Raw genomic sequence first — 20,349 nt, 5'->3', positions numbered from 1 at the left:
TCTCTCTCTCTCTCTCGGAAACCCTCTATTCAGGTCCAGGATAAATTTTTTATTTTGACTCTCAGTTTTGAGTTCTTTCTACATTCTGGATATTCAACCTTTGTCAGGTGTATCTATGGCTGTTAAAGCTCTCCTCCATCCTGTGGGCTTCCCCTTCATCTGACTGGTTGTTTCTTTTGCTGTGGAGAACATTTTAATTACATGAGGTCCCGCTTGTGAGTTGTTGGTCTTAATTCTTGAGCATATAGAGTCATATGCAGAGATTCCTTTCCTCACCTATATCATGTAGAATGCCGATCTGGGCTGTTATTTTAATTTGGTTGTTTACTTTCTTGTCAACATTTAAGAACTTACCATATATGATTACTGTCAGAAATAAAGCATGCCCTGTATAAGCATTTTCTTCTAGCATATTAGTTGTATTTGATCTTGACATTGCAGTTAACGTATTTTTCAGCTTAATGAAATAATGTAACCTAACATTTATTTCTTCCTTGATTATATTACTCATGCTATATTCATAAGGCTATATTTCAAAAAGTGACATATCTTGCACCAGAATTTTTTTGTATGTGAAACAAACATACAAGATGAGTACCTTTGCTCTGCTCTATGGTCTTTATTCTATTATCAAATATCAACTGCCCTGATTCATGTTTTTCTGAGGTAACTATACACTTCCAATGGTCTCTGCCATCCTCAACCCAGTTCCTCATAGAATTTATTACTATAGCTTCATGGTAACGTAATGCTAGTATTCCCACTTTATGTTTTCTTGAACAGTATGCTGATTGATCTGAGTCTTTTGCTTCTCCATATGAAATTTAAAAACTGATGAGTGGTCCCAATAAAATGATAGGCTTCAATATTGTCTGGGATTACACTGAGTAATTAGGTGAATTTTGGGAGCACTAACAACTAAACTGTAATGACTCTTATTGTTTATTAACAAGGATTATGTTTTATTATTTTCTTCATAATGTTATCTAAATAGAACTCATAGATCTTTAAAAATTTAATTTTTAGTGCAGAATTAGAAACTTTCTTCTATGAGTTTGTAATTGTCAATTGTTTCTACAACAAATCTGAGTAAATTTAAAGGTGAACTCAGATGTCAAGGGTGAGACTCTATTTTAGATCATCGTAAGTCATCTGGTTTATTATGAAATGGAGTTAGATCATTAGTTAGTTTATTAATTAATATAGTATGTAATTAATCTTTCCAATATGATATATTGAGAAGACTTGCTCTCTTTTAAGAAATATTCTGCATTGATTTTATTGGCAAACAATTAAACCTTTGAATTAGCTAGTCATTCTGAATAGTAACATTGTTAGCATAATATTATTATTATTATTGCTGTTAATGTATATGTGTCCCTTTTTGTAAATTATAAATCTGTGTGAATCAAAATAATTGATTTTTCAATGTGAAAGGAACACTTCTAGTCAGATGTGTTTATACAACAACTTCCATAAAAAACAGCACTCACAAAAGTTTGTCGATGAAGCATGTCAAGTACAACACTAGTAAGGAGAAGGAACACTTTATGTTCTCCCTCCCTCCACTCTCTCCCGTTCTCTTCATCTCTTCCCCATTTGTGGAAATGAAATAAACTCAAGCCCAAATTTGAATTGTCTTTTGAGGGTCATTAGAGCTAACATTCGTATAAAATTTCCGGACTTCTTAGACTATAATGTTTCTATGTACTGAAAAATACAACTTATATAGTTTATATGAGCAGTGAAACCTGTTTTGAAAAAAATCCCCTTATGAGCAACCTTCTTCACAGGGAAGTGTCCCTCTTTCTACATTAACAGAAAATTACATTTTAATGTGCTTTAACATGAATTTTACATGTATGTATGTGGTGAGCCTTTGTCAAAAACAGTCATCATACCAGTCCTCCTAGGACCCATTTCTGTTTCTACTCATCACAATTCACATTTGGGCTTGAGTTAATTTAACTTCCATAAATGGGAGAGAGATGAAGAGAATGGAAGAAAGTGAAGGGATGAAGGAAGAACGTAAAGTGTTCATTCTCCTTATTCATTTCTTGTTTGGACTATTTCAATTAACAAAGTGTCATCAATCTCTATCTATTTTACTGCACTCAACAGAATTCTTCATTATGGCTGAATTGCTATCATTTGAATACATACAACATGGTTTTATAAGCTATCCATCTGTTTACCAGGACCGTCACTGTTTCTCGCTATTTTGATTGATGCCAAAATCAACCGGCTACAGGATTCTCTTGAGAATCTAGCTTTTCATTAGATGTTACGAATAAGTGTGGAAACCTGGGGGAAATAATTGAAGATATTGGTCATGAAAATGGTTTTCTGGATAGGAATCTCAAGTCATGAACTAAAAACAAACCTTGACAAATGGGACTATATCACCTTAAAGCATGCTGAACACCAAAGAACACAGTACAACCTAGTGAACAGACCATCTATAGAGTGAGATAAAATGAGATAAAAATAGATATGTTGTCTATTATTTATCTATTAAAATGCTAATATCTAGGCTAAAGAGGAAAATTGAAAACTGAAAATCATAAACAATCCAACTAAAATGGTAAAACTGTATAGATTCTACCATCTTAAATTATGCTTAAATTTTTAAAAATTCTAATATGATTATATGATTTCACCTTCCCTTTTATCCCTCCATGTAGCCACCATGTTATGTTGCAGTTTCATAGTCTGTTTCCATTAATTGGTGTGTGTGTGTGTGTGTGTGTGTGAGAGTATGTGTAGAAATCACAAATACAGTCGGGCATAGTGGCACACGCCTTTAATCTCAGCACTCGGGAGGCAGAGACAGGCAGATTTCTGAGTTCGAGGCCAGCCTGGTCCACAAAGTGAGTTCCAGGACAGCCAGGGCTATATAGAGAAACCCTGTCTCGAAACAAACAAACAAACAAACAAACAAAAACAAAAAACAAAAAAGAAATCACAAATACATCTGAAATTTTTTAGGTCTGGCTACATTAGTTCACATTTGCAATCCTAGCTCAAGAGAATTATAATTGAGGACAACCTGGGCTACATAGTAAGGGCTTAGCTAGCCTGGGGCTACATGTAAAACCTCTTCCTCTAGTTCTGTACTCCCCATCCCCAGATTCTCTGTATTATTGTCCTTCAGCGAAATGAAAACCCAAACTCCAATGAGATGCCATTTTATTACACTTAGAATGGTTATCATTCAGTCTGAAATAAGGCACTCTCACCAAAACCAATGAAAGCAAATCAAGACAAACACGCAAGTGGACAGACAAAGGAAACGGCGAGCTGGTTAGGATGAGGGGGTGCTGACAAAGGAACGTTAATGCACTGATGGTGGGAATGAATGCACTGATATGGAAATGAATATGAAAATTTCTCAAAGCAACAGTTTAAAAGAAGAAAAAAAATTCTGTTTTTAAACTTCAATGTAGAAAGACAAAAAACGGAGGGGGCGTGAAGTCACATAGGTCTGTGCGTGCCAAGCATCTTGACTACAGAAATCAGCACGCTTCTTCAACCACTGCCAGAGGAATTTGACTACAGAAATCAGCATGCTTCTTCAACCACTGCCAGAGGGATGTGCAATATTAACTTTATACTTCAATGACGACTTTTCTGACACTCATTTTATTATATCAAAATTGTCCCATTTCTCCGATTCAACTAAACCTAGCTAGATTATTTTTCTTTCATAAGAGAAAACTGGTGTCAGTTTAGTAGATTTAGTCACCACGGGAAAACAATTTCTCACCTTGTAATCTCCTGAGTTTTCCTTGCCCTATAGCAATTTCCACTGTCAAATATCATGAAGAAAAGAACAGTCAGTGTATCTTGTAATCCCAGATCAAACAATACTTACAGTTTTTTTTTTTTCAGTTTGTTAGCATTAAAAGCACAGGGCTCATTTGTTATCACTATTCCCAGTGTTTTAGAATGTATTAGGTTGAGAAAGCATCTCACTCTAAGTCAGGCTTGCTTTACCCCCACTAAGTAGAACAAGCTACCCTCAAACTCACAATTTTTGGATGTCTTTCCCTCTTAAGTTCTGGGACTCCAGTCATGGTCACTATGCCGAGGTTAAAGACTCAGGCAGTTCATCTTGAATTAATATTTACTATGAAAGACACATGTGGGTCTAGTTCAAAATCACACGAGAGCAAAGCAACTTGAGTTTCTTGCTTACAATTTTGTGGACACTTTACCCATGTGTCTACATATAATCGATAAGGCAGATTCACCGTTTGAAAAATTAACTAAGAATTAAAAACATGGAAAGTAAAAAGCATATAAACAATATCCAACTAAGATCCTTGCTCTGATAGTCATACTTGCTGATTCAATGCAGGATTTATTTGCCACAGGTCACACTCACAGAAAGATTGGAGAGTAGTAAAGAAGCAAAGCCTTGTTGGCCAAACTTCTCCATAAAACTACTTGGCAGTTTGTTGTGGAAATGGTACTATTTTTTGGTTTGGTTTTGTTTTACTTTGTTTTCATATAAAGAACCTGATATAAAGTGATGTTATTGGAAGAATACGGTATATCCATTCTTCTGGTTCATGGAGCTAAAATAAAACATAGCACTGGGCTTTAACTAGTACTTTATTAATGAGGTATAAGTAAGTCCTTCATTACACATATTTTAATATGAAGGAAAAAAAATGCCAATGCACTTTTTCCATATAGACCCAGTGTAGAGTTGAGATAGAAGCACATTATCTAAGGACATTGACTGCTATACAACACTTTCTCTCACAAGGCCTTATGATGGCTATAAATATTCATCAGCACACCACAATCTCAGGTGACAACAATGCGGTGGGACATCGTTTCCTTCCCTATGGTGTCCATTGGGACATGCTCATTAAGAAAATATACAATATACCTTTCAAAAGGAGTATACCATAAAATTGGAAGCAAGACTCAGGGCTCCTAGTTACAAAACCATAAATGTATAGGTCACTGTTCAGTTAAAGAATCCAGAACGCAGCACATGTTTTTTTCATTTATTTTCTCACTTCAGTCGAGGTTAAGGATCAGGACTGAAACTTATTGCTGAGGCATTTGAAAAGCCTGTCTCGAGGAACCCATAGGATACCCCTCTTTAAAAAGCTAAGTATGCCTCAGATGGGAGGCTGGCTGTCAATGGAAAGAGACACTGGAGATCATTCGTGCCCTCTCCTCAATTAGGTGAGCCAACAGTTCACTGGGCATATTGGGGGGGAAAAAAAGTTTTGCAGATTTTGTGTGAGATTTCTCCAAGCAGAATGGCCTATAGAATCTATATGTTTCAACTGTAAATTTTAGAATTGATCATTACAGGAAAATTAGAAGGTTTCCAAAGTAGTATTAAGAAGCACATAATAATAAATAACTTCCCAGATGTTTCCTGCACCCCAATGCTTCACAAAGGAAAACTGAGAGTTCACCCAACATTTATCACATGTATTTCTACAGGTTCTGTGCTATAGGTTCTGCAGCAATGTTCATTACTGTGCCCTTGGCAATCAAGGGAAATACTCATTTTCTTACCATTTTGTATGCATAGAATATTGATTGATATGAAAAGAATACTTAAATAATAAGCTGCAAGTATACACTGACTTACTAAATTTCAGGACAAAATTGTGTCAAACATGGCCAGACACTTAGTGACAGACACACAGTGTTCAATGTAGGAAACACACGTGGCTTCATTCAAAGTGAAATGGTTGAGACACTAACTATTTTCAGGACAAGTATGTCCCATATTAGGCCCTAATAATGATGGTTACAAGTAGCTGCAGAATGGGCTTTCTGTGCTATCATTAATTCATGTGGTTACAATGCCGCTGAGTCTGCAGAAGAGTGCAGCCCGAAGCCCGACTTTCATAGCTCTGGTAATGATCAGTGGGGTGCACAAGTATCTTCAAGTCACATAATTGTGGTGATCTCAGTGCGCGCAGTTCTGGTGGACTGCTGCCCATACCACTAAATCAGTATTTGCAGCACTGTGCACATATGGCACAGTTGGAGGTCAGTGGGGGCCCAGGACTTTGTTAGCTTGGGGGCCAAGTCACTCTTAACCTCCATAAAAGGCATCCCTTTAAAGAACAGGGTAAAGGTCACCGCAGCTCATGCCAAGTGTAAAAATGAGAAGTACAGACAGGAAACACTGTTCAGATGTTGAAGGCTGGAGGCCTGTTTTATGTCTGCTCTGAGCCCTCTGCAGCTACAGGAGACCGAAGACTGCTCCCCATCTCCATTTATACAAGGTCAGCAGGCAAATGGGCGCAGACATTAAAAGCCGGAGAAGTCCAGGGGCTAATCAGGCCTTGCCTGTTTCCAACGTAGGACGTGAATTACAATGATAGGACATTGTGTGACTGGAATGGTGTCCGTGGTGTGTTGCTGTGGGTTGTAGATGGAGTGTTCGACATTATGAATGGGTGACAGACAGCGAAGCAGGCTCGAGCGCGGCTATGTAACTGCTTAGCCCCCAGCCACTCATAAAACTGAGATGTGCCTCTCCCGAGAGAACCCAGGAGCAAAAAATTGTAAATAAAATAAATGTTCAATGTGTCAGAATTAATGAGCATGGATTAGGATCGTATATAACGTGAGGAAATAAGACAACAGCACAACAGAGATTTCCCTGTTGAAGAGGGAGAAGTACGGGAAGTTATTTTTATTATCTAATTGCTAAAGAGTCCCCAGTTTTTCTGTCAGAATTTATAAGAGGAAAAATTTGCACAGGTTCCAAGGGTGCAGGAGTGCTGTATAGAAATTGTTTGGAGGAACTCAATGAAGAAATAATACACATTTTAGACACACAAAAATATAGTCTCAGAAAAAATTGAAATACTAACCATATTTATGTGATTTTTTTAGATAAATTTTTTGTTGTAAAATTCAAAACTAATCCGTTTGTTTAGTAAGCAATACCATGGTTTTTGTGGTTTGAACACCCAGTCTTGCTTGAAGCTCATTCCAATAATTATCTCTACTCCAAACACTAGTCTTTTTCTAGTAGTAGATTTTTTTCCTTCTAAAGAATTCATTTTAGTTATGTGATCATGTGTGTGTGTGTCTGTATATATGGGTCCATGTGCAGAGTTCCAAGAAGAGAGCTGGTCCCCCTACACTTGAAGTTACATGTGGTTGTGAGCTGACCAAAGGACTTCTGGAAGCCAAACTCAGGAGCTCTATAAGAATCCCCCTTCTTCTTTCAATGTCTCTTGCCCATCTCCAACCTTGCTTCCTCTCTCCTTCCCACCCTTCCTACCTCCCTCCCATCTATCCCTTATTCCTTTCCTTTCTTCTAACACTCCCTTCCTTTAAAAAAAAAAAAACTTTATTTTATTTTTCATCATCCTCTCTCCTATCCTTGTCCCACCCACACTCAAAACTTGGAAGTTTTTTCTAAAGCTGCCCTTCCAAGATAGGTGCTAAGAATTGTGGGTATAGGATATTTGGGAGACTGAAACTGAAAGTGTTATATTGCTTTAAAGAGTGTGGTGATTCTACTCTAGATTGACATGAATGAAGTAAATTCACTTTTCCCCTTCAATAGAGCTCAGAACTGAGAGGCAAGGACGTGAACCACGTGCTCTTTACAAAGCAGTGGGCTTCCATGTGCAGCCACGCCCTGGAGTCGGGAGGTGCAGATACATATTTATTAAAAATTTATTCTTCAGCTCCCAGGCTTATGAAATATGTATTTGTGAGGAAAATTGGCTGTGCAGTCTTATAGTAAGAGATCTCTAAATCAGATCAAAAAGTAATTAATCTCCAGCCCAAAGTGGGTTATAGTATCCAGTCCATTTTGCAAAATTGGAAATGGTAAACTATTTCATGCTCATCTCTCTAAAAGTTTACTATCCTCAACACACCATTATGCTGGATCTAAAAATCCACCTAGTGTCATTATTGGAATTTATGACATATGCTTGCCATGTTAAGTTTTGATTCTTGGATCTATGAAGAAAGACATTTTATATAATAATCATGTAGAATAATATATTACATAAAATGATATATAGCCTATATTACATGCACATAAGTGTGTACACACACACACACACACTACACACACACACACATAAATATATATATATATATATATATATATATATCAAAGCAATGTGTTTTGAAGCATGTACCTATAATATATGGAACAGTTCTATGTGTGCATATCTAGATGTGTAGAACTTAGTGATCTACTTTTATTTGGCCCTTTGAAGCACACTGCATTAGTAACAGGGATATTAAGCACATTTCATCTACCTAATTATTTTTAAATAAGGAAATTTATAAGTGTAGAAAAATAAATCTTCTGATATAAAATTCTCTGGAGGATTTAGGTATGTGTACACATACATATACATTTAAACATACACACACACAAACACACACACACACGAACACACACACATATATATTTCTGCAATGCCACTATTTTTTTTATTTTAATCAAAGTTTCCATGCAACAGTTTCCTACATTGAAATGTACAACTCCTTAGTGTTTTAGTTGATGACTGAGTGACAAAGTTCTGTGTCAACTGGTGAAATCTGAATAATTAGTATGAACAAATCAAGATAAACTGTATTAAGCTCATTAAGTTGCATTTTCTGTTCTTTTATGGCTTGACTCTTGAAAGGCCTCCAGAAGCCCAAGTTCTGCATAACAAGTTTCTGATATTGGTGTTCTTTAGGCGATGTGGACCATTAGGAAGTCGGACCAGCTAGCTGATACAGGCAGTCAAGAATACAGTTAAAGAGTTAAACTTGTGTACTGATTTCAAGTCATTTCTTACATTTATTTGTTGCACTGTGATTGAACAGCTTCTAGATCCTGACAACAAACCTTCTCTGACATAAGGAACTAGAAATTCCAAATCTTTGGAAACCATGAGCAAACGTAAATCTTTGCCTGTCTTACACCGATTGAGTGAGGTATTCATTGTGGTCATAGTGACATAACAATCTCATAATGCATATTTTGACTCTTTTAAACCTGAAACACTGAAATTGTGTATAGGTAATCATGCAGTCAACTATTATTCTTTGGCAATCATTAAATGAGTCACTTAAAGGATGATAGGACCTTTTGTATCAATATGGAAACAGTGACCTCAGTTATGACCATCCTTGATTTATATAATAAATTGATGACCATCTTTCCGTGAAGTTAGGTCAAGAAAGTATCTTCCAAAACCCACATTCAGGAGCCCCCCAAAATGCAGAAATGCACTCCTGCCAAGTTGGTCTTACATTATTTTCAATGTCAAACCCATAACAAATTACATAGTATTATCACTGGTGATGATTTAGCAATGAGACCAGTATAATTGCAGTTGATAGAAGCTGGAAGGCATATTTCAGACAGGCATTGTTTCAGAGCAAATTGTATGAGAATTTAAGGTAAAGTTGAAGTGGCCATCAATATATCATTTTTTTCCTCTGTAGAAGAAATATCCATTAAAAGACTTTTATTTAAAATATATATATAAGGTAGTATGTTTGTATATTATGTAGATATACCACATGTTTTATATAAATATAAAAACTACATAGCAAAACAACATATGTACATCAAAAAATTTATTTGTAAAAATGGAATGTTGTCATTCTCCATACTCTAGAAAATATCAGAGTAATTTAATCACAAGAAAATACCAATTAAGATAGAGGGATTGGGATATCTCAGCAGACCCTGTTTTCTGGACAAACCTGGTGGTTTAAGTCCAATACATGTAACCTACACATAGGGGAATGAGACAATTGACCCCAAATGCATCGTGCACACACACATAATAAATATATTATGATATGTTAGAGCTGCAAAATCTTTAAAGGTCTTATCAATCTTTCTGAATGTCTACTCAAGAATAAGAGTAGATAGTTTCTTTACTGAATGAAAGCAAAATAAAGAAAATAATAATAAAATGAACCTGAAGGCATTTTTTGTCAATAAAAAGTTGAATCTCATTAAAAAACAAAACCAGAAATGGCTAGAACTCTTTTATTAGAGATTTGGTCTTCTGTGTCATCAAATTTCTATTACTAGTACTACCATGATTATGATTAATATGTTAATTTTAAGGCCTTAAGATGAGTATTGTGATTATATCATAAGGATAACAGTAATTCTATCAGTGCTTTGATAAGTGGATAACAGAAGAGAAAGAATGGCAGAACAAAATGTCATTGAGAAGACTATTGCTTAAGCAGCTTTGAGCTGTCATGCCTATATGACCTTTCCCATAAATCTGACCTTTATTTACAATAAATTGTGGAATGATAGACAGATTCCTTGCTCTTTGGACATTCTTAATTTTGAGCAACCTTCATTGTTCTGTTTACAACCTTCTGCTATTCACAGAGGAGTCTTCTATGCTCTGTATTTCAGGTTCTTTGACCTATTGGTAATTCCCTTTGAATTTAAATTCCAACAAAAGGCAATCATGTTGACACATTAGTACATTTTATGCATAGTTATTCTGTACCAGATTCTTCCTGGGTGAAGCAGCAGAGTAAGGAGGATGTTTTCAGCCTTAGTCTTAGAATAATATCATCTAAATCTCGTCTGTTGCTTTATTTATTTATTTATTTATTTATTTATTTATTTATTTATTTATTTATTGTATAGAATAGAGTTTTCTCCAGAGCATGGGGAGTGCAGGTAAGAGGATAGTAGAGGCAGAGAAAGGCAGAGAGAGAGAGAGAGTATAGAATAGAGGCTGGCCATGGCCATGTGGAGAGAAGGAGGAAGGGAATGGGGAAGGGAAGAGCCCAAGAGGGCAAGAAAGTGGGGAGCAAGAGTAAGAGAGCCTGTTGCTCTTTTATAATTATCTTCTGCTACACAATTTGAATTTTAAATATTTATTCATCATATATAGCTTACTTATACATACATACACACACACACACACACACACACACACATATATATATATATATATATATATATATATATATATGCTAAAGAGATAATAACATTGAGAAGATTCTGAGAAATTTGAATTCTCTAAAAAAGGATATTTTTAAGAAAGAAAATTTAATCACAGTTTTTATAACTACCCACCAGAATACTGGTGCAATTTTTATCCTGTTTTCTACCTAACCATTTGTCAGGTGAGGTAGCATCGCTTTCCTGAGCATTTGATGACTTACATGAGACAAAACACATACAAAAATACCATTCAGTGCTTCCCATGGCCTCTTGTCTAAGGATAAGATTTTAACCCAACATTAGTTCTACAGTTATTGAGTTGCATAAGTTATCCATGTCTACAAGTAATTTTTAGGCTTATAGAGAAGGAAAAAGTAATTCCACTAATTCCCATCCAACAAATGTTTTATCATTGTACTGGCTGGTTTTGTGTATCAACTTGACACAAGCTGGAGTTATCACAGAGAAAGGAGCTTCAGTTGGGGAAATGCCTCCATGAGAGCCAGCTGTAAGGCACTGGCTCAATTAGTGATCAAGGGGGAAAGGCCCCTTGTGGGTGGGACCATCCCTGGGCTGGTAGTCTTGGGTTGAGCAGGCTGAGCAAGCCAGGGGAAGCAAGCCAGTAAAGAACATCCCTCCATGGCCTCTGCATCAGCTCCTGCTNCCTGACCTGCTTGAGTTCCAGTCCTTCATCCTTTGGTGATCAACAGCAGTATGGAAATGTAAGCTGAATAAACCCTTTCTTCCCCAACTTGTTTCTTGTTCATGATGTTTGTGCAGGAATAGAAACCCTGACTAAGACAATCATGTACCTGTATAATAGTATTGCCTTAAAATCAGCACTATTGTATCATTATATGTACAATACTATATCAGCACTATTGTATCACTATATGTAAATACTATTGTGTGGCAGGTATACTACCATAAGTCAACTGTGAAATAAATCATTAACAGTATTTCCTTTCTTTGATGTCATAATTTTGATTCTTATACTTTAAAGCAGAGAAAAGAACAGAATTCAAAAATAATTGATATTTTACTATAATAGTACTTAATATAACACAAGTCATTAGTTGTCATAGATGTGATTATTTTGGACAATATATATTTGTGAATATTGATTCAGAAATTTGATAAACATTAAAATTGTTTTGTGAAAATATATTTTATCTACCATGCTCATTTTGTAGATTAAAAATTATGAAAAACATTCAGAGAAAATCACTCAGAGAAAATGTGTCGTGGATTAGAGAAGAGAAGCCAAGTCCCTTAAATTTTGGTTAAATTCTTTGTATTACTGGTTTCAACATATGTTAGCCATTGTGTAGTCAAAGATGATATGGCTCAGAATGATATGAATTCATAAATGATTTTTCTAATTTTGAGTTTGATTCAATCACTTCTAGTGTATTCCATATTTACTTTTACCTCTTTTCTAAGACAAGAATATAATATAGTTAAAAATCTATCAAATAAAAACTATGTTTGCAGATATTCTATCAATAGCACAAGAAGGGTTTCTTTTTTGCATGGTTGAGAAAATCTTGACTTCCCTAAACAGAGGGAAATGTCCCACAAGGACAAAGGCTTCCTGGAAATCAAGTAACTTTTGCACAAGTTTGATGAGCTAAGTGTACATTAATCAGAAACATATGAATTAAATTTTCCTTGAAATATACATAAAATAAGGAGGAACCATGGTGGTTTGTGGATTAAGTCTCAGTTTCTATTGCACTCAAAACGTTTTCTGGCCTCAAATCGTTCCACGTTTTTTATTCCTACTTGGGAGTTCATAAAAATGTTTACTACACCACAGAATAAAACTGGATCCATCAGCAATCTAGTATAACTATTAGGTAGACAGTCACATAACATGACCTAACCCTTCCTGTACATATAAAGTATTAGGGATAAAAATTTGAAAAGAAGATTATTATGTGAAGCAGGTTAACTCTTAGGTACTTAGGGTCAAGAAACAACCATCTTCCAATAAAGACTTTAGCAGTTATTTTCTTAATCTCATTGGATCACTTTTATTATATGGATTCTAAAGTTGAATCTCAGTGATTTAAAAATAAGTACAATGGTTACATTTTTATGGTTTTCTTTTGATATACAAGATGAATGCCTTCCTTCCCTAAGTGACTCATAAGAAACCACCCGAGTTTTATGTTAAAGAGATGTATCTTGATGTGTGTGTGTGTGTGTCTGTGTGTGTGTGTGTGTGTGTGTGTGTGTGTGTGTGTGTGTCTGCTGGAATTTTAAAGAAACAATGAAACAAATAAAAAGTCCCAGTAAGATGTATTTCATATGGAAAGACTAATACCATGCTGTTCCTCAGTTCATGAGAATGTTAACTTTGCATACCTCTCTTATTCTGTCATTATTTCGATATACCACAAGATGCATTCCATCCAACTTATGGTGACCTGAAATTAAGCCGTTACTGAAAAATCTATCAGCACAGAAGAGTTTAACATTATCTAGTAAGCATTTGTTTTAGTTCATTTTTATTAACTCTACTGATAATTGAATTACATTGCCAAGGGACTTGGGTATCAAATCTGCCTGAACAAGGCTCTGCTAAATTTTGTAAAAGTAGAAGCTCACTTTTGTATAACCAAATGTATTATATTATAATGATTACCTGGTATGTTATTCATTTACACATTTTCTAGTGTTAAAAAAAAATCACAATATTCTCTATGTGTATGTGTGTTTGTGTGTGTGCAGTATATGTATGTGTGCATGTGTGTTGTTCCATTTATGTCTGTGCATATATTTGTGTGTGTTGAAATATGTATATGTGTGTTTTTGTGTTGCTATGTATGTGTGTCAGTATATGTATTTATGTGTTTGTATGTGTGTCTGCCTGTACATGCTAAAAAATTTCTAACTCCATCTGAACACTAGAATACTCAAATAAAAAGGAATCAGAAGGAAGAATAAAGTCACAAATGTTGTGAAAGTAAGACTATGGAGCCCTTTCAGAATAAAAGCACAAAGGCTTCTAAGAAAGGAACAGAAACAGAACAACATGAGATTTTTTTGTTGTTATTGTCTTTCCGTGACAAAACAAAATCTTATAAGAGGGAGGTCTGAGACTTTTGTAGCTGTTTCTGATGGTGCTCCATAGAACATTGCAGCTTATTCACAACAGAAACCTCCTGTGCGGGATTAGAGGAGGAGAAGGTATGGACTGAAAGCCCTTGCTATGTAATATAATTTAAAAAATCTATCTCTGTGCCCTTCCCCATTTTTACGAAATTACATCTGCCAGGTTTTACATTTGTCCTACATAAGGATCTTGCTTTCTTTCTAGCACACACCTTGAGCTTCTCCCTGAGTGGCATTTGTTACATAAGACTCTTTTTAACAAAAGGAACAATGGCCCCATTAAGTTAAGACAGAGATCTGTTCTTTATTATTTTACATTTGAAAATATGTACTTGAGAAATCACCCAGGCAAGTTTACCAGACAGTATTTCAGTAACCCTGCTTTTCTACTGTGTTCCTTATTACAAGACAGACAACTTTCTATGGGAGTGTAAACAAAGGCAAATCAACAGCCTTTTTAAGAAGAAAACATCATTAAAGAACGTCTAGCTGGGCGTGGTGGTGCACGACTTTAATCCCAGCACTTGGGAGGCAGAGGCAGGTGGATTTCTGAGTTCAAGGCCAGCCTGGTCTACAGAGTGAGATCCAGGACAGCTAGGAATACACAGAGATACCCTGTCTCGAAAAAAACCAAAAACCAAAAACCAAACAAACAAAAAAACCCCAAGAAAATCTGGTGAGTCCCAATCTTTTAAGAACATGGTTTCTAAAATTACACTTAGAACTTACCTTGGCTGATTCAATATTTTATCCTTGTTAAAACAGAAGTCAAGGCTGAGTATGAAGGAGGGCTCAAGTGGGGACACACGGATCTCACTGGGAAGGGGAAATGGAGTAAATTTTGTAAGTGAACTGGGAGTGGGTAGGAAGGAGGCAGGACTGAGACAGTACTGGCAGAGATGACTGAAATTGGGGACTTTGGAGGGGCAATGTGATAATGTAGTACAGTGCAAACCACCTAGAATCTTGGAGAGTCATTGTAGGTAAGATACCTAGTAATGGCGGATACAGAGTCTGATCCAGCTGTCTTCTGTAACCAGGCAAGGCTTCCAGTAGTGGGACTGGGACACCATCCCAGCCAGGAAACCTTTGATCTACAAACCTCGACCTACAATCTGTCCTTGCTCCAAGATATGTGGGTGGCAAAGAACTTGTGGGAATGGCCAACCAATGACTGTCTAACTTGAAGTCCACATTAGCTGGGAGAGAAGCCCAGACTTCCTGGACAGCCAGGGACCAGAAGCTGGGCAGCCCAGAGACTCGGGATAGTACCGGACATGACTGGAAAAGAATTCAATGACATGCTTACTAATGATATTCTGCTATACCCAGAGACACAATTGTCATCAGAGATGTTATTCAACAACTCATGGAAGAAGATGTGGAGCTCCAAAGCTAAACATTTAGGCAAAACCAAGGGAACTCCACGTAAGTGGTCTTTGGGAGGTTTGCAGGGAGCAGTTGAGGACACCGGAAGATACAGCCCTAGAGAATCAACTACTCAGGGATCATAGGAGATCATGGAGACGGAAGCAGCAATCATGGATCTTATATTGATATGAGCTATATCCTCTGAATAGACAGTAAAATTCTCAGTGTTCCTGTGGAGATTCTACCAGTGGGATTGGAGGGGTATCTGACTCTTTACCTTGCTTTGGGACCCTTTGTTTCTATTTGGTTACCACATCCATCCTTGATATGAGGATGTGTGTCTAATCTTATTGTAACTTGTTATATGGTATGGTAACTTGAACTTGTGGGGTTCAGTTAATATCCCTGGAAGACTTCCTTTATTGGGGGGTGAGAAACAGGAGGAATGGATCAGGGGGAGAGGTATATGAAGGACTGTGGAGAGCAAAGGGAAACTGTGAATTGGATGTAATGTATGAATGAAACAAAACAACCACAACAAAAGAACCAAACAATCAAACAACAACCAACTCATAAGGCAGCAGAGCCCTAAACGTGGGTAGGAAGACACAAGGTTTTCTAGCCAAAAAAACAAACCAAACCAAACCAAACCAACCAACCAAACAACAACAACAGAAAACCAGATCGGGAACCAGTCATCAACTTACGCTGCCTAAAACATATATCCTAAACTTCAGTTCTGAATACCTTTGACAAACTATGAGCAACAAAAGCCTCAAAAAAAAAAAAAAAAAAAGAAAGAAAGAAAGAAAGAAAGAAAGAAAGAAAGAAAGAAAGAAAGAAAGAAAAAGTAAAAGAAAAGAAAAGAAAGAGAAAGAGCCATTTCATTTCAGAAAGATAATTAGGAGAAAAAAATTGAAATAAAAAAGTGTGTGTGTGTGTGTGTGTGTGTGTGTGTGTGTGTGTGTGTGTGTGTGTGTGTGTAATATTCTCACATGCAGGTTCAGGTGAGACTGGATGGTGAGGCTTAGGAAACCTTGACACCACACTGCATTCTCTTCCATGTCTTTTACATGCCTTCCCCACAATGTAGTTTCTCCAGTTTTATTTTTGACAGAACTCAGATCCTCCTAGACAAGTTCCTTTAAGACCTTATCCAGCATCGGTTCTTTAATATGGTTTCATCTTGTGCTACACACCTACTCGCTCATTCCTTTGACATCTTCACCCTTCTCAGATATTCTCATTCCACTGAAAGCATCACCAGGCTTTCCCACCACCCACAGTCCATTCTGACACCATGCTCCTTGAAAAAATCACTGTATTAGGAAACAATTTGAATAACCTTCAGACTTTGCATCTGCTCCTGTGTGGTTTTCCTCCAATAAAACCTAGTTATGCAAAGTAACAACCAAACAAGCAAATAAACAAACAAAACCACATAGCCCCACTGAATTAAACACAGAACAACATGTGACCACATGTGTGTACATAGGCCAAAGCTCAGTGTGTGGTAAGCAGATCTATTTTTCTACGGTGTGGCAAACTTCTGTCTCTTCAGAGGTAACAGTCTTTGACTCTTTGAGGTCCAATTCCATCAACAAACTTTGCTTTTATTCTCAGTTAAGTGTATTATTTATTGTTAATAATTAAGACCCTTTAATTATATCCCAGGCAATTATTTATTCCATTTAATGAATTGCCAAATTGCTTAATATGTTTTTAATTTTGCCACAGTCTTTAGTGTATTTTTATTTAATTTTTTCTTTCATCTTATCTTAGTGATGTTGTTATTCAGTGATAAAGAGTTTGAGTTTGTTATGCTGCTGTCTGCATTTTTGTTTTAAGTACAGTGGAAATTATGGCGATTCTTTTCTTTAATGTGGTTAATTATAGGAGTATTTGGGTTTTTCTTTGCAGGAGTCCTTCTGGTCTCAGAGATGTGAGCGCCTCTTGACTAAAATTGGTATCTCAAGGTGGCTATGTTCCTCACACCCCAGGCTGTCTCTGTGTTCGTCTCCATGTTATTCACCGTTTCCCTAAATATCTAAGCAGGCATTCTTCAGCATCTTTTGTATGTGTGAGCATTTTACAGTTTCCTGTGGCCTCTGTGTGATAGAGAGATAGCAAAGGCTATCTAGAATCTAGTTTACAGAGGAGTATCAAGGCTATGAAATCACATTAGCATGTATAAAACAAAAAATTATCACATGATATATATATATATATATTTTGAAAAAACTACATGAGTTTATAAAAATTTTTTGATACATTAATTTACTTATCTCTACATATAACTAGATCCATGAGAATAGGTTTTCAGGATTCGGTGTGAGTTTGAAGACATACCAGATTCTAGATTTTATATAACGTTGACTCCTTTTAAATTACTTTGCCTTGGTAAGCACAATAAGTACCATGATGATGAGTGTTTACCTGATGATGGAGAAATGCAGGGATCCCAATATAGATTGCTATTAAAGATAGAAGAAACTAGCTTTCCAATAGAAAGAAATCAGTAGGGATTAGAAACAGTGTATCTCCTGACTGGACCATGAGAGGGGCCTAGACAAGAAGCAGACTGCTGTGTCCAGACTTGTTCTTAGTACAAAGGAAAGATGCACTTCCTACCAAAGCTCTCTTTTCTCTCGTTTCCTGACATGTTAAATGTCTGTTGGTTTCTTTATTTTGCTGCATCAGACAGGGCGTTGTTTGCATTTCGCTTATATCTTAGATCTATACACTCCAGAGGAAGAGATGAGGAAAAGATTCTACTGGTGTCTAGGTTAGAGAACTGAGTCGAGGTTAGAGTTTGTGAGGGCTGCTTACATAAATGTGCAAAAAAAGCATCTGTATCGCTAAAGAGTTCACTCCAGCAGGGAGGATATCTCACAAAAGCTGTGTCTCTGGAACACTTGTACAAATTGAGAGTAGCTCTCCTGGACAATAAGTATTCTATCAAAAATTAAAATTGTTTCTTTAACCCTTTAACCCTTCGAAGAGATCTTATCAATCTTGTAACTTTCAGGAGCTTCTCAGGACTCCTAAGGTTTACTTCTCAAATATTCTATATATGATGTACTTCCTGAGTCTTAAACCCTCCTTTCTCTCTCCACAAATTGATATTTCAATTTGGAAGGAACAACTTTATAACAGTCTCTTTTGATAGCCCAGGCTAGACCAGGACTTACTATGTAGCACAAGATAGCCCTGAACAGGTAGCAATCTCAGAACCTCAGAAGAACGTAGTTTATAAGTCTCAGTCACCTTGTCTGTCTTTGACATATATTTAACTGTTCATTAATTTGTCTAGTATCACTTTCTTACATGTATTAGAATTATTGCCCTGTTTCCACTTTCTTACAAATACAAAATGCATTTTTTCCATTCCTATTCATCTAACTGACACATTCTAAAGATGAACTCAGATATTGCATTTTCAGTGAAATGCTCACTGATCTCAGTTGGAGATGATCTCCCCGAAGACAAGATTCCTACAGCTTGATAAATTGTTCAATACACTTATAGTCAATTAAACTGGGTTCAAATAAATACATATTGCTTGAATGTTGAAACAAATATTAGTTCTTTAGGGGAAAACAGAACTTCTTTGAGTGGCTATAAATTTTCTTTTTAAAAGTAGATGAAGTTTCACCACTGTTCTTATATCTATATATATTTATTTCTTCCAGCTAGTCATGGTTTACTAGTTTGCACAGAAGTCTATAAACCATTTGACATCATCTCCTTGAAGAAAAATTTTACATGGCAGTTGCATTTAGTCTATTAAGACAGAAAATATTTATGTTTGTAGTAAGAAATATATTTCAGAAACTTAAAAATTACATATCTATATTCCTAGATCAGAGCTGGAAACTTTGATAACCATAATATATTAATAATTCTATAATTTTCCATTCAGAAAGATGAAAGAGGTAAATAATTTTAGAAATGCTAATTGTCAAGCATGTATTTTAAAAGTATTTAGACCACATGTAGAAAGAAAAACTATCACTTAGAAAAAATATATCTATTTGTTTCTATACTTTGTTCAATGATGGTTAATGGGAATAGAAAAGAAAAGGTAGGTTTTATGAATAAATTTCCAAAACATAGTTAAAAGTCAATGTAAAGCTCATGGTAAATAGTGAAGGCCAGGAAGAAGTTAATAAGAATACTTAACTTTTATTCTTGATCAATTGGATGGAAAAATGGTTCAGTTTACAGAATCTAAATCAATAAACTAAAAAAGAGATTTAGAAGAGGAAAGAACATGAGCAAAGGAAAAATACTTGAGTTTCAAATACAGGCAAAAGCAAATGAGGTTCATTTTAGAGCATGTTAGGAATATGAAACAGAAAATCTAGAAAACAGAAAACTCTAGAGATGCAGTGCTGGCTAATAGTGCAAACATCAGTAATTCATCAGTGTAAACATGTCATGAGTTTTCAGTGGAACCACTAAATAAGACTAGGAAGCTGTACAGCAGCTTTTCCTCTAGTGATGCTCAAGTTAGGTAATAAAGGAGTCACACATTTGCAGAGTTATTTTAATTATTCTTTGTATAATGTTTGCAGAGACCCAAGGAACAGCTTCTTTAATAAGATGATACTGTAGTGTCTATGAAGGATTGCATTCAAAACAAGGCCCAAGAGGGTATAAACCAGGATATTCTGAACTTTGATCATTTAGCTAATGATGTTAGAACAAACCAAGTTAAAAGTGCTAACAAAACAGAACAGAACAGAACAAATATAACCACAGCTAACCAAAAACCAGTTAACTGAATGAGACAGGAAACATTGTATTTCGAGGAAGATGAAAGACACCAACGACTTTCTATGGAAAGAATATACTCATAAACATGGGCATATTCATGCGTGTGCAATACATTTTCACTCTGCATATTC

The sequence above is a fragment of the Mus pahari genome, chromosome 12 (genome assembly GCF_900095145.1).
Source record: "Mus pahari chromosome 12, PAHARI_EIJ_v1.1, whole genome shotgun sequence".
Lineage (NCBI taxonomy): Eukaryota > Metazoa > Chordata > Mammalia > Rodentia > Muridae > Mus > Mus pahari.
The sequence above is the reverse complement of the archived record's forward strand: the minus strand, read 5'-3'. Positions refer to the sequence as shown.